This window comes from Pseudorca crassidens, chromosome 10 (genome assembly GCF_039906515.1).
Source record: "Pseudorca crassidens isolate mPseCra1 chromosome 10, mPseCra1.hap1, whole genome shotgun sequence".
In the NCBI taxonomy this organism is placed as follows: domain Eukaryota; kingdom Metazoa; phylum Chordata; class Mammalia; order Artiodactyla; family Delphinidae; genus Pseudorca; species Pseudorca crassidens.
In genome coordinates this window covers 11,105,128-11,120,194 of record NC_090305.1, presented here as the reverse complement: position 1 = coordinate 11,120,194, position 15,067 = coordinate 11,105,128, and the positions used below count along the sequence as shown (strand labels likewise).

Sequence of the window (15,067 nt, the reverse complement as noted above, 5' to 3'; positions counted from 1 at the left end):
GTAACAAGTACCACAGTCAGTGGCTTCAAACAACAGAAGTTTATTCTCTCACAGTTCTGGAGGCCAGGAAAGGTGTCAGCAAGATGGATTCCTTCTGGAAGGATCTGAGAGAGAGCCTGTTCCCCTCAGATACGAGTGGCCAGGGACTAGGAATTCCTTCTGATCTCTGTAGTTAATGATGGGAGAATCACAGTATCCACAGGGGATTGGTTCCAGGACCCCCAAGGATACCAAAATCCACAGATGCTCAAATCCCTTACATAAAATGGGGTAGATGTTGGTATATAACCTATGCACATCCTCCCATATACATTAAATCATCTCTAGGTTACTTATAATACCTAATACAATGTAAATACTGTGTGAATAATTGTAAATACAATGCAAATGCTATGTAAATATTTACCAGGTGTGGCAAATTCAAGTTTTGCTCTTTGGAACTTTCTGGAATTTTTTTTTTTTTTTTGCGGTACGCGGGCCTCTCACTGCTGTGGCCTCTCCCGTCGCGGAGCACAGGCTCCGGGCGCGCAGGCTCAGCAGCCATGGCTCACGGGCCCAGCCGCTCCGCGGCATGTGGGATCTTCCCGGACCGGGGCACGAACCCATGTCCCCTGCACCGGCAGGCGGACTCCCAACCACTGCGCCACCAGGGGAGCCCCTGGAATTTTTTTTTCTAAATATTTTCGATCCATGGTTGGTGGATACGTCGGTCTGAATGCATTCAACTGCTGTTGCCCCTGCTGGCAACTTGGGCTATGAGCCTCAGCCCTGGGCTGACCTTGGAGCCACCAGGACATTGAGTCACTGCAGTCAGAAGGATACATGAGACGTGGGGGATTGGGTGGGTGTGAAACACCTGCTGGAAACAGAGTTTGAGAGGTCGGTGTCACTGTGGAGTGTAGATAGAATGGTCTGAATGCTCTCGTGGTTGCCACCTCAGTGGCTTGCCATCTATTGCATTGTGTAAATCTATGTTTTTATCTTGTGATAATACTTCTTTTACCAAAAAAAAAAGAGAGAACCCCCCCCCCCCACTGCCAAACCAAACCCTTCCTGCCGCACTGAGCTTTGGGAAAAGGTGCATGTTTAATGAAAAATTCAGTACTTGATATCCTTTGCTCAAGAGTACTGATGAATGTGAAACTTGTTAACATTTGCCAGCTGCTCTGGGGGCTGTGGTAATATCACTGACCACAGGTAAACCCAGAAGACAAAGTCTTGTGAAAAAGCATCACCATCTATTTAAAAAATTAGTAACTTTTTCAGACAGTTATGCCTGGTTGTGTTTTTATATCACTCTGAGAAGTATGACTTTTCCATTAGGTAAAATGATTATTCTAACAAGTTAATTTTGCTTAATTTTGCCTTCCTGTGTTCTTGTGCACATAGGAAAAGTAAAGGGATATTTGTGGGATGGCTCCACTAGCAGAAGAAGAATGTCACAAACAGTTAAATGACGCAGTTTTATATCAGTTTCTTCAAGAAAAAGCCAGTTAATTTAAATAATGGTTTGATTATTTTTTTCAATCCAATTCATGGACTCAAAGCTTTTGAAAGATCATTTTGTCAAAGATACAGCATCTGACATTATTGTAGTTTATCACTTCACTTAAAAATAATTCAACAGTGAAGATAGTGGTGGTACTAAAAATACAGATTTTTCGTGGAGCACAGCATAATGGGAAAAATAGTGTTATTACTAAATTAAGAAATCTGTGGAGCAGAAATGTATTTGGAATTAGATGTAGCACGTTCATAGTTCAAAACTGCATCCAAACAAGCTGTGATAGTCTACCAACAAAATAGAAGCTATAGTTGACAGACATTATAAATATTTTTATTTATACACAGAGAAACTGAGCTACAAAATGTTTGTGATAGAGCTGATGTCGAATTAAAAAGCGCTTCAGCCTGGCAGTATGTGCTTGTTTTCCTTTTCTGCATGTTCTTACATTTTAGAAATGTTCAGCCTTTGAAGCGCTACTTTGTAAATCAACCGAAGTGTAATACGATACATAGTGACCTTTTACTTAAAAAAATATTTTTAAACAAACTAGTACTCTAAATTTTGTTTGCATTTTGTTTAAAATAAGTTGGTAATTTTTAATCAAGTATTCAAGGAATGGTGAGCCAAAAGACTTCAGCTCTGGAAGCTTTTAGGAAACTGTAACTATTGAAAACAAAATTTGTACCTACAAAACCAAAGAAGGAATTGAAGAAATTAAATAATTTTAAATTTGAGAGTAAATACTTCTGCTTTGAAATATCTTACAGGAAGAACATTCTGACGGAGCTTTTATATTTAACTGGATGGATTTATATTATGTACTGGAACGGAATGAAATTGTGAAGTTCTGTGATTGTGTAGCATCTAAATTTGGCAAAACATTTTTAAAAATCATAAATAGAGACAACTTACTTGATGAGTTTTGTCTCATAAAATATTTGTCACAGTTTCCCTGAATGACAAAAGAATGGTACCTGTGAAAAGATTTGAACTGAAATAGTAACACATTTCACTAAGAAAAAAATTAGAATTGAGAATATTTATCAGAATTACTTCTTCACTTACCAGATATCTCAGCACCTGTAGAAAGACTATTTTCTTAATTAGAAATACTGCTGTCAACTGAGAAGAGTCAATTTGTTGCCAGCCAGGGTTCTTGGCCTCCTCAGTCATTAGAAATTGATAAAAGGCCAGATGAGAAATTCATGCAAGGCTTTATTGAGGCCCCTGCTGCAGCAGAGGGGGAGCTAAAACAAGCCACAGATTCCCTTCCTTGCTTGTTCCCCTGCTCACCGGGGGCAGGGGGATGGGGGTTGTTGAACTGGTCCCTTATATGGGGTGAGGGTAGGGCTGGGTCCAGGGGTCGGGCTGGAGGGGTGGCTTAGGAGGTCTGCCCGCCCCTTTGGTGGTGTTCAGTGCAGGGGGCATGCCCAGTACCCTGCTTTTGCTCCTGACACCCTGCTTTTGCTCCGGGCTCTTCAGAAGTGGCAGTTGGTCTTTTTGTTCTTTTTGTATCTTGGTTTCCATAATTTGCCCCCAACTGACCATGCATGCAGTTATTTTTAGTCCCTTATAGTTTCTTTGTATTTTGTTGCTCAAGGAGATGTTTGTCCAGGTGCAAGCACTGCAGCAAAGGGTCCCAGGTCCCAGCCTATCTCAAACTGATGGTGTCAACAATTTTTTGGCCTCTCTGCGAGGCATGTGGGATCTTAGTTCCCCAACCAGGGATCGAACCTGCACCCCCTGCAGTGGAAGCACATAGTCTTAACCACTGGTCTGCCAGGGAAGTCCCAGCAACTTTAAATTTATAAACTATGAAATGCAACTTTGAAAAAGATTGAAGGCAATCTTATGAAAAAATAGAAATATATATTAAAAATTCATTCTTTAGAAAAATACCTGTAGCATAGCAGTAGATATAGATATGACTCTAGAACTTATTACAATAAATGTTTATGAAATAAGAATACTGTTCTGCTTATGTTATTTTTAACCTTTTAGACTACTCAATCTAAATAATTTTAAATGTTTTGCTTTAATGGATACAGATTGATTGTTTTATTTTTAGAAATGATTTTATTTTTGAAAATAGTTTTTCACTGGAATTATTTTATAGGCCTACCATTATAATAAAACCAACTTGTCAATCTATGAATGCTTAAAAATATATTTTTTGAAATTCTTAAAATATATTTTTCACTTTCAAAATTGTCCCCAGTGTGGATAATAAATTATATAGTTACATAGTAGTTAAAACAGATGCCTGTTTTTAGTGTTTTTCTAAAAACCCTGCTGCCTCATTTGTGACTTTGGGCGATGATCCACAGTTATCCATCCATTTCCAGACTCCTGAATGCTGAGAAGAGAAGACTGCCTACTGCTTCCATGATTAAGAAGTGTTTGTGCATTGGGTGTTGGATGGTCTCACTTGCTCCTTCCCCAGCTCACTTTGACTTTCCTCTCCCCACAGTTGTGCCGTTCAGTAACTTCTGCGTCTCACTTGGCCAGCTCTGCCTTGAGTCAGTAAGCATTTAAACCCTGGTGGCGCAGTGGTTAAGAATACACCTGCCAATGCAGGGAACACAGGTTTGAGCCCTGGTCCAGGAAGATCCCACATGCCGCGGAGCAACTAAGTCCATGCGCCACAACTACTGAGCCTGTGCTCTAGAGCCCACAAGCCACAACTACTGAAGCCTGTGCGCCACAACTACTGAAGCCCGTGCATCTAGAGCCTGTGCTTCGCAACGAGAGAAGCCACCACAATGAGAAGCCCGCGCACCACAACGAAGACCCAACGCAGCCACAAATTTATATAAAAAAGGTAATTAAAAGAAACCTGTTTATTTTGTTTTGGTAATTATATTGGCATTCATTATGTACCTTTAACAAATCATTTTATTGTTTATTTATATTACAGTATATAGTTCCTTTCTGTGTAGAAGGAAAATGTAATTCTTTCAGTATTGTAGCATACTGCACACAAGCATACGCACTAATGAGTTCATTAAGAGTCAAGTAATTAGGTAATTGGTGTATTAAATGACATGCAGAAATCCACAGTGGGTTGTTTTATAGGTGATTAGGAATATAGGTGGTATAGGGAACACGTTATTTATTTTTCCCTTTAATGTAATAGAATATGGGTTTCCGCTACCCACAAATTCCCTATCCAGTGGAATTTCAGGTACAGATTACACTCAGATAACAAGGGCCACCTGTATCTATTGAATGGTTTATTTTTTTCCAGCTTTATGGAGGTATAATTGACATATAACACTGTGTAAGCTTAAGGTGTCCAGCATGTTGATTTGATGCACTTATGCATTGCAAAATGATCACCACCACAGGTTACACTGAGTGACTGTTTAAAATGCCAGGCACTCTTTCAGCCCTGGGGGCCTAACAGTGAACACGCAGCCTTTGTCCTTACAGAGCTTACCTTTGGTAGGGGGAGAAGGACACGAAAATAAACAAATAATATAAACTATGGCAGGTGGAGATGCGAGTTAAAGAGAAAAACAAACCAAGCTAGGGGGACACAGACAGATGAGGGAGGTGCTGTTTTATTTAGTCAGAGAAACGGTTCAGTGGAGAGACGGAAGCGAGGTGGTGAAGCAAGCCATTGGGATATCTGGGGAAGGGCGGCCGGCCAGGGCTGAGCCGGGAGGATGCCTGGTGCGCTGAAGGAAGAGTGGGGGGGAGGGGAGGGGAGGAGAGAGGGTGGGGTGGGGGAGGGCTTGGAGGACCTTGCAGGCCAGCGTAAGGACTTTGGATTTTACCCTCAATGAGATGGGAAATCACTGAAAGTTTTGAACAGAGGAATGACATAGCTTACATTTGCAAAGGGTCATGCTGGCTGTGGTATAAAAAATACTCAGTGTGTGCGTGTGTGCACGTGTGCTTGTGTGTGTGCACGTATGTGTGTGCACGTGATGGGGAACAGAGGCTAGAAATGGGAGACCAGTAAGAAGACTCTTGCCATGGCCCAGACAACACACGGTGAAGGCGTAGGCTAGGGTAGTCGCACTGGGAGTGGTAAGAAACAGTGGATTCCAGTTATTTTTTGAGAGCAGAGCTGACGTGATTTGTGATGAATTGGAGGTGGGAGAGACTTGAAGCCTTCTGGCCTGGGTATGAGAAAGGAAGGAGTTGCCATCTGCTGAGCAGGGGCAGATGGAGAGAGAAGCAGGTTTGGCTGGGGTGGAGTGGGGGAGTCCGGAGTTCAGTTTCCAACCTGCTAAATTGGAGATGCCTCTAAGACATCCCAGTGGAAACGGAGTGGTTGATTACTTGTCTCCCTGTGCCTGGTCACCTCATCAGGAGATTGGAGCTGTTAATGATACCCACCTACTCCACAGAGGATTGCTGTGAGGATTGAGAGTTACCAGGTTGAAGTACTTTGCCAGAGCTCATAGTAGTCACTCAGATGTCATTGTCATGAATATCCTTGATTAATTCACGTTTTCTGAGAAAATTCATACAAAAAGGAAATACCACGTTGAGTCCATCCCTAGACACATAGAATGGGAGCCAGAAGTGATCTTTAGTCTCCACTAATTCCAACCCTCATTTTATGGACGAGAAGACTGACTGATGACCAGGGACCAGGGAGGCTCATGGCGAATCTAGAATCCAGGTCTGGAATCCAGGGCTGCTGCCCCTGAAGCCTGTAATCCTTCCATGACATAGTACTTTGCATGGAACATTTTCCCCCCAGGGTCTCGGTTTTAAAGGGTGCTTGCTAAAAACCCAAGATGATGCTTAGCAAGGCTTCTCAGAGGTTTAATATTCAGAGAGCAGGGAGCATTCTGGGCCCGGGAAGAAGGCACTGTGGGTGAGGTTCACATCACATCTTGTTCAGAAGTGTGAGATGTGGGAGGAGTGGTTCAACATGTCATAACCTCCAGGGGACCAGGCCTCAGCATTCAGCCCTGCAAGGAAGGCTCTTTTCTTTGGTGAAAATATCCCATGATCCACCTTCCTCAGTCACGTGGGCATGTTCAGCCAGAGGGAATGGAGGACAAGATAGATGGATCTAGGTAAAGTCAGTGCCCCCGAGAGGCTCCTTTTCTTCCCATCTCACCTCTTGCCCTCCAGCCCCTGAACCCTCAGCTTCTAGGTTAATGCTGCCAGAAATTATATGTGTCTGATCTTTTCCATTCATCTTCAGATGGTGATTAATGCATAATTTATTCTTGAGCCCTTTTGAGAGTCTGAAGTTTCTGCAGAAGGGCTTTGTGGCAGGCCTGGAAATGAGTGCATCAGATCCTTTTCCATTAAGGCCTGCAGCAGCTGTGAGTGCTCGAAAGTTGAGGGTGGGTGTATTCCCAGGGCTTTCTAACTCTTTCCAAAGTGGGGACTTTTCTCCGCTGAACCAGAGGAAATGAGCAACCTCTTCCCTTGCCCGTGGGAACGTGCACTCAGCTGATCACGCTGATGATCTAGAAAGGCTTTCCTCTCTCCCGAAGCTCTAGGCCCCACCTTGTGGTTTAGCCCAGCGCATGCTGAAGAGCGGAGGAGGTGGTGGGCAGCAGGCCTCAGCCACTGCAGATCGAATGTGAGAGGCTGAAGGGTCTGGACTCTGCTCAGAGCCTGCACGGCTGCTTCCCTGCCCAGCACCCATTCTCCTCTTTCCCTTGGTGACAAATGCTAATTTTGTTTGTAGCAGGAATGTTACAATGAGATGGAAGAGACGCCTACTGAATGGAGATTCTGGGAGAGCTCTTGCTTTTCTGATAAAAAAAAAAAGCACAAGGTCTAGAGTAGGAATTTTGATCATGAAAATGAAAGCCCCAGACTAAGGATGGCAAAGCAGAGGGACACAAGGAGCTTGGGACTTGGCTGTCACTAAGGATGTGCTGTTCCAGTTCCTCACTTGGACCTCTTGCTGGGTGAGAAGAAACCATCCCCATCTGACTAAGCTGGTGTTTGGAAGTTTTGTTCACACTGCTGAGAGCGGTCCTAAATGCTGCCCGCGTCTCCACGCTTTGGGTGGAAACTTGGCTCTGACACTCACCTGCTGTGCAGCCTTAGGAACAGTACTTGAACTCTCTGAACCTCAGTTTCCCCACTACTATTGGGTTGGCCAAAAAGCTCATTTGGGTTTTTCGTAATGTCTTGGGGATAACCCGAACGAACTTTTTGGCCAACCCAATAACGCGAGGACAATACTGTCTTCCATGCACGTGGGTTCTGAGAGAATTCCAGGGACTTCTGCAAGTGTGACCACGGTGGCCTGCCGTTGTTGATCGCCTCTAGGCTCTGTCCCTCTGAGGGAAGGGGAAAGGGATGTATGGCAGGACAGGGAGGGAGGGAAGGAAGGAGTCTTTGGAGGGGGAGGGACCAGGAAGCAGAAGCCAAAGGTGTGAATTTGCCTGAGGCCAAGGCCAGCTCAGCTAAGCTTCCTCAAGTGTTTCTTGCAGAGACGGGAAACCAGGGCCTGGTGTGCAGGGGCAGGCACCTGAGTGGTTCAGCTGGTGGGGAGTGTAAGGTCCCTGGGGCTGGTCTTCACACTTACATCGTGAGGATGATGAAAGAAGTGTGTGTGCACGTGCATGTGTGCGCCGTGTCGGGCCTTGGGCAGTGGTAGGTCAGGGAGTGATCTTTTAAAAACCTTTCACTGCTTCTAGGCACATACCCAGGAGGAGGATTGGGGAGTGACAGCTAAGGGACGCAGGGTTTCTTTTTGGGGTAATGAAAAGTTTCCCAAACCGAGTGTGACGATGGATGCAAAACTCCATGAATAAACAAGTCATCGAATCATACACTTTAAATGGACGAGTTGTATGGTATTTGAATTCTGTCTCAAGTTGTTAAAAATGAAAAAGAACACTTTGTTAGTTTCTTATTGCCAAGGATAAAGGGTCTTCCAGAACTGACTTCTGCTGGCCTCTCTGCTCTGGTGTCTGACCAGTATCTGCTTGCCCTGGTGTATCTTTACCTGCAGCTGTGGGAACTGTTTGTATTCTCTTGGCTATGTCGTGTGGCTTCATGCCTCTGGGTCGTGCTACTTGTTGATCCCTCCTCTTCGTCTAGTGGAATCCTCGCTCTGGTCCTGCAAAATGAAGCTCAATTATTTACTACCTACTGTGTTTCTGGCACAGTGCCAGACACCTGCTCTATGTCAGGCATAGAACCAGGCACTGTAAATATATTTTCTCATTCTATCTGTTAATGAAACCCACGTGTGTGTTAGATAGGGTAAGTAACATTAGCTGCTGTGACAAACGACCCTAAAATTTCAGTGGGTTAACGCAATAAGGTTAGTTTTTGTTCATCTCATAGCCAGTGTGGCCCATGTTTATGTGTGTGTGTGTGTGTGTGTGTGTGTCTGTTGGGCTGGGGGGCTCTGTTCTTTGTAGTCTCTGAGGGACTCAGAATCTTTCATCTAGTGGTTTCACTTCCTGTAGGGCCTCTCAGTCCTCTGCTGGGTGTTTGCATCCTGCTGGCTAAAGAGCGAGAGACAATCCAGGAAAGATCTCAGTGGGAGAGGTTTCAGAGGACAGTCCTGGAAGTGACGTTCAGCCGTCCTATCCGCCTCCCGCTAACGAGAGCTCATTCCTGTGGGCACTGCAGGGAATGCTGGGAAAGGTCTAGACGTGTGCCCAGGGAGACAATGAGCTAGATTGGGTTAACACACAGCCTTGTGCCTGTCACAAAGAGATAGTCATTATTGTCAGTGTTTTACAGATTGGCTAATTTTAGCCATCTCATAGCCAAACAATGAGCTTTTTCCCTGAGAGAAAGTGTCTTCTGCTGTTCTACGGTTCCCTGTAGCTTGCACAGCTTCTGACACACAATCGCACCCAGCACACTTCCACCCAGCACACTTCCACCCAGCACACTTCCACCCAGCATACTTCTCTTGTGCTGGGTGGAATCGGAGAAGCTAAAACTTACGGCAGAGTGGTGAGTGATTCATAAATACGTCCCCACTTCTCTGTGACATTCTGGTTTTCTACTTTAGCTGGCAGCCCTTCCCCTCCGTTGGAAGGTCGACAGCGGAATCCCTGGCTGCCACCCGAGGCTGATGCCGCACAGAGAGACTCTTGCGTGCCAGGTGGGCAGCCCAGGGCCTTTTGGAATGCTTCCTCTCTGGGTTTCTTCAGTGGGATAAGAAAAGTCTAATGATGCAGAAATACTATGGGGGTAGGATGGAGGAACAACTCTGCTGAACCCGGTAGTTCTTTCTCCTTAAGGAGAAAGAATAGATAGTTATCCCAAAGCAGAGGATTATTGGTTTATGATAAACCGATTGTTTTAGAGGGAAACTTTTCCCCTGCTTCTACCAGGCAAGCTCAAGCCCAGGTTCAAGTGCTGGTCCTGGAGGGTGTTCCACACTCACCCTCTTCTTTGCCGTGCGCTAGATGTTATGCGTGACCCTTTGGAGATATTCTGTCCTCTTCCTCCTCTGTCCTTTCACTGGGGAAACAGCCCTTGAAATTTCATATTGTTTCTGATCCAGACCTTTGACTCAGCAATACCCAAATGGCTATTTCTTTCTTTTTCTTAATTGTCTTTCCTCCCCTCTCCCTCCATGACCTAATCAGTGATTATCTGAGAATGGATACAAATGAAGGAGAGAGGGGTAAAGGGCTAAGAGGGGAGAAAAAGGCCCCAGAGAATGGAAATCATCAAAAACAGACTGGAGATACAGCTGAAAGAGCTTCATCATTATTAATTTAGGAAGCTTAAAGAGGGTTGGCGACAAGAAAAGGGCAGTAAAAAGTCCCAGTGATAAGCCTGCCGGGCTTGAGAAGGTTGTCCAGTCCTCTGAGAGCCAGGACAATCCCAGGCTTCTCATTTCCTTTGTTCCTCCACAGGGTCAGGGGAGTGCATCGTGCGGGCAGCAGGCCCTAGGGGCAGACGGCGCAGAGCAGTCCTGCAGCGGCTGGCCCACCCCTGTGGGTTGTTGGCAGGGCCTGAGAAGGCTCAGCGGTGCTGGGCGGTCTCTTGGGCATGTCTAATGGAATATGACTATTTAATCATGGGTCTGGCCCAGACTTGGACCAGTCAGAATGGAAGTCGCCTACCACACTGAATCCAGGTGCGGGCAGGCACCCTCTGTTGCCAAGCCTTGCCTGTTTAGTGAAATTGCTGGGTTTTTGGGGTGAGACCGGGGGTTTTAGGAGAGGGTGGGGGCAGCTGAGGTAGTGTGTGGGAGATGGGCTTGGGGAGGGGTTTTCGGCCGCTAGTGTGCAGCATTTCAACATCTTAATGGGTCCAGCTGTCCCGGTGCATGCCAGCTGAACTCCCACCTTGGAGCATCACCCCTATAGCTTGTGCTGCTGTGGGGATGGAACCACATTTGAGCCACGACATAGCACTGGATCTCTTTGGTGGAATCCCTCATTGGCTCAGTTGGAGAAAGTCAATCAGGCATTGTAGCTGACAATTTCCAAGAGTGCCAAGTTTCAAGCAACACCGAGCCTAGTTACCCTTGACTTTTCTGACTTTCCCAAATGTGTTTTTCCCTGGGAGGCCTCCTCCTTCCCTCCGCGCAGCACTCTTTGGTCTCTTTCCCTCTTGGGCATCTTAGTCTCAATTCCTTGGGCAGGTCCCATGTATTTTAATCAAAGGCAAGAAGAAGGCAGCTCACGGGTTGTCATTAGGATGATAGGATGTGAAATGACCACTGGATTGTTTTCATTTCTCCAAGACAGCAGCCTGGTGTTCCGCGTTGTCAGCTCATTAGAGGATGTCACTGAGAAATGCAAAATAGCCCCGTTCCAGCACCATCAGCCCCTTCTAATTCCCTCAGCACAGGACATGAGAGCTGGAGCACGCTAATCTGGTCTCATCACTTGGGCAGAGGAGTTTTTTACTGGGCTCACTCAGAGGTGGCTGCAGGGCTAAAACAAATTCAGGCACTTTCTTTCTTTTTTTCTGACAGCAGGTATATTTCCACGATGTATATGTCCGCAAGATCTCTATCTCTCTCTATCTCTATCTCTTTCTATCTCTATCTTTGTCTCTGTATCATTTCCTACCTTGTTCCAGAAAGGATTTAAGGCTGCTTTCAACCTGACATGCTTCAGCTTAAACTTGAGCTAGGTGGCTCTGAGATATTAAACTCTTTAAGAAAAGAGAAATTAGGAGATAGCAGTTCCCTTTGTAAAAGAATTCTTGACTTTAAACAAATGACATACTTTCTGACTTTTCAATATAATTTAGGCTACCTAAATTTATAATAAAGTAAGAAGCCCTTTCTTGCAGCAGAATGTGTTTGGAATTGCCTCACAGTGTTTCTCACTCTTTCTCCTAAAACGCCCTGATGCCAGAGGACCAGAGGTCTCTGCACCCTGGGGTCTTCATGTAGCTCAGAGGGACCTGCAACAAGTAGAAACTTCTTCAAGGTCACATGTTCTAAGTGTGAATGGTACTCTGGCGTGCTATTCCATAGCCTATCTGTTCATATAAAGTTCTGTACCTGGCCTGTGATATTGAAGAGGTTCCAGACTTTTGGCGGGGCTGACCCTCCTCATGGTCTCCCCGGCCCGCCTGCACCTCTGCCTGGAGGACTTGTTCTTCCATCTGCAGCCCAGGAGAAGGGGCCTGGGAAATTCCTAGTCTTGGAGAGACCAGAGGCCCGGAGTTCAGAACAACTCTGGCATTTCCAGGCCTTCTTGGCCCCCTAGATCCAGCCTATTTTGTCATTGTATCCTCATTATTGGGCGTTCAGGACAGTCTGTCCCATTCCTGGGCCTGCTGACCGAAAGAGAGGATCTGGAAATGGGGGTGGGTGTATTGCCCGCTTTCAAAAATTTCCACTTGCTTTAAGTTTGAGTTGGGGTGAAACCACTCTCTTGAGTACAGTTGACCCTTGGACAACGTGAGTTTGAACTGCATGGGTCACTGATATGTGGATTTCTTTCACTAACTACCTGTTACAGTACTACATGATCTGGGGTTGGTTGAATCCGTGCGTGTGAAACCACATATACTGAAGGCCGATTGTAAAGTTAAACTTGGATTTTCCACTGTACAGAGGGTTGGCACCCTTAACTCCTGTGTTGTTCAAGGTCAACTGTATAAATATTTCCATGTGTAAAATGTGGTTCAAAAAATTCCATCATTAGAGAAAAATAAAATGCTACAAGGGCTATTTATGTCTTAACATGCATAATTAGATGGTGATTGCTAACTACCACTGAAAGGAACCAGGGCTCCTTGGAGAAGTGGCTGATACCAGTCCAGGAAAGTAAATACTGTACACAAGATGACCCTAGAGGATCTTGTCATCCTGAAATGCAAGCAGACTTTTAAAGTCTGCAAGGGTGTGTCAGAAAGACTCAGAAACCCCCCTGAATAAGCTCCATATGTCCAAAGAAGGTATAATTTAGGCATCAGTAAAGATAATCACTGTAGTGGTTGGAACATACCCAGTCCCTTTATGCGCTCAAGTTTATACATGATTCTTATAAGAAAAAATCTTTATTGGTCACCTTTGGAAGAGTCTAGGAAACTACCTTATTAGTTTGAAAACTGGTAAATGAAAGAATTAAACATTAGCTTACATTTACTCCATGAATTCTACCTTGGGGAAATCAAATAGTTGATTAGGAAGTTTTTCTTTATACCAATATTAGTGCTAATAATTTAAAAAAATGAATGATGAAATTAGAAATATAACATTTTGCAACCCCAGATGAATAAATGGATCTAGGCCAGGGTTTCTCAACTTTGGACTATTGCCATTTGGGGCCAGATAATTCTCTGTGCTGGGGGGACTGTGCATTGTAGCAGCATCCCTGGCATGCACCCGCTAGACTCCAGTAGCATCTCTTCCCCTAGCTGTGATGACCAAAACTGTCTCGAGACATTGCCAAATGTTCCCTGGGAGGACAAAATCCCCCTGGTCGAGAAACACTGCTGTAGGTAATAATCACCAGTGGCTGTGATAACATCACAAAAAGAGTGACAACCAGACTTCACGCGTCTCCCAGTGGAAGCACACACCACCACCTTTGAAATTCTTGCCGAACCGGAACAAAACCAAACTGGTGCGAACTAACTCTCTACATCTAACTTCCACGGAGATGTGAGACAGACAGACAGACAGACACACACACACACACACACACACACACACACGCGCGCACACACACACACACACACACACACACACACACACACACACACACACACACACACACACACACACACACACACACACACACCCCAGCATTACAAGGATGCAATCATCAAAATCCAGACTGTGTCAAAGGCTAAGAGCCCACGACATAGTTTATTCAGCAAAAAACTGTAAGGAATAAGCAGTGGTAGAGGAGGAGCCTGTAGGTTTTAAGAGTATCACCAGCCAATTACACCGCCGAGCTCATGTTTGTATCCGAATTTAAACAAACTTAAAAACTATAAGATTCATGAGAAAATGTAATGACACTGAGGAATTATCATTATTTGTTTTTAGGTCTGGTAATGGTATTGTTAATATGTTTTAAAAAGTCCCTCTCTTTTAGTGACACGTACTGAATAGTTCCACATGAAATAATAGGAAGCCCGGGATTTGCTTTAAAATAACCCAGAGAGGGGGGTGCATAGATGAAATAACATGGGCCATGTATTGATAATTGTTGAAGGTAGTTGATGTTGATGTTGACGTGCTTTTCGTATGTTTGACTGTCTTCATAATAAGTTTTTATAAAAAGTTAAAAAAATGGGGCTTCCCTGGTGGCGCAGTGGTTGAGAGTCTGCCTGCTGATGCAGGGGACGCGGGTTCATGTCCCGGTCCGGGAGGATCCCACATGCCGTGGAGCGGTTGGGCCCGTGAGCCATGGCCGCTGAGCCTGCACGTCCGGAGCCTGTGCTCCGCGGCAGGGGAGGCCACAGCAGTGAGAGGCCCGCATACCGCAAAAAAAAAAAAAAAAGTTAAAAAAATGCATGAGCCCTCAGCGGAAATTCCAATATTAAGAGAAGGTTACATTTAGTCCAACCCATCTTCGGATGCCGCCAGGGATCTGAGGGTAATATACAGTATAGAGGCAACGTGAGTCCCATTTTCTGCCCTGGATCCCGTGTCTGCACGTGGGTGCTCAGGAGTGAGTGGAGATGAACAGAGGGCTCAGCCTCGTCCTCGTGTTAATTAGCCATTAATTGTTCTAAGGAGTGGATTAACTGACTCATGATTTTCATAAATTTATTCGCCCTCCAGTTAATGAAGAGCCTAATGCAGTACCTTTGGCATATATCATTCCTTTGTGGGACTGGCATGTCCTTTTCTCCAAACTACTGAGCTTGGCTTTCCAGGGAATGACAGCCGCTCAAGTTCTGGGCTTGAGGAAACCAGTGTGGCAGAGAGTAGAGAGATCCGGGGGCACAGGCTGGAAAGGATAAAAATGTCCAGGTGAATTAATAATGCACATGCACTTCCTGCCTGCGTGCAGGCACGGGGAGCCTTGCCGGGATCTGCTGCCAAGATAATGGTTTTGAAAAGCTAACCTTTGTTCCATCCCTTCCCTCCCCCAGCCCATCATTCTCCCTTTGCCAGCTCCTCCCTCTTCGGAGCAGCCAGGCCACCTAATGCTCCTTGCCTCGGTGGGG

General features: G+C 45.3%; 1 long non-coding RNA gene across 1 annotated transcript in view; it reads left to right on the top strand.

The window, feature by feature from the left end:
* The window catches only part of LOC137232965 (uncharacterized), a 118,686-nt gene extending 114,383 nt beyond the window's left edge, over positions 1–4,303 (top strand). The window contains exon 3 of the long non-coding RNA XR_010947253.1: positions 3,978–4,303. This is a non-coding gene — a long non-coding RNA (uncharacterized lncRNA). The remainder of the gene's footprint in view (positions 1–3,977) is intronic.
* The last annotated feature ends 10,764 nt before the right edge of the window (positions 4,304–15,067 follow it).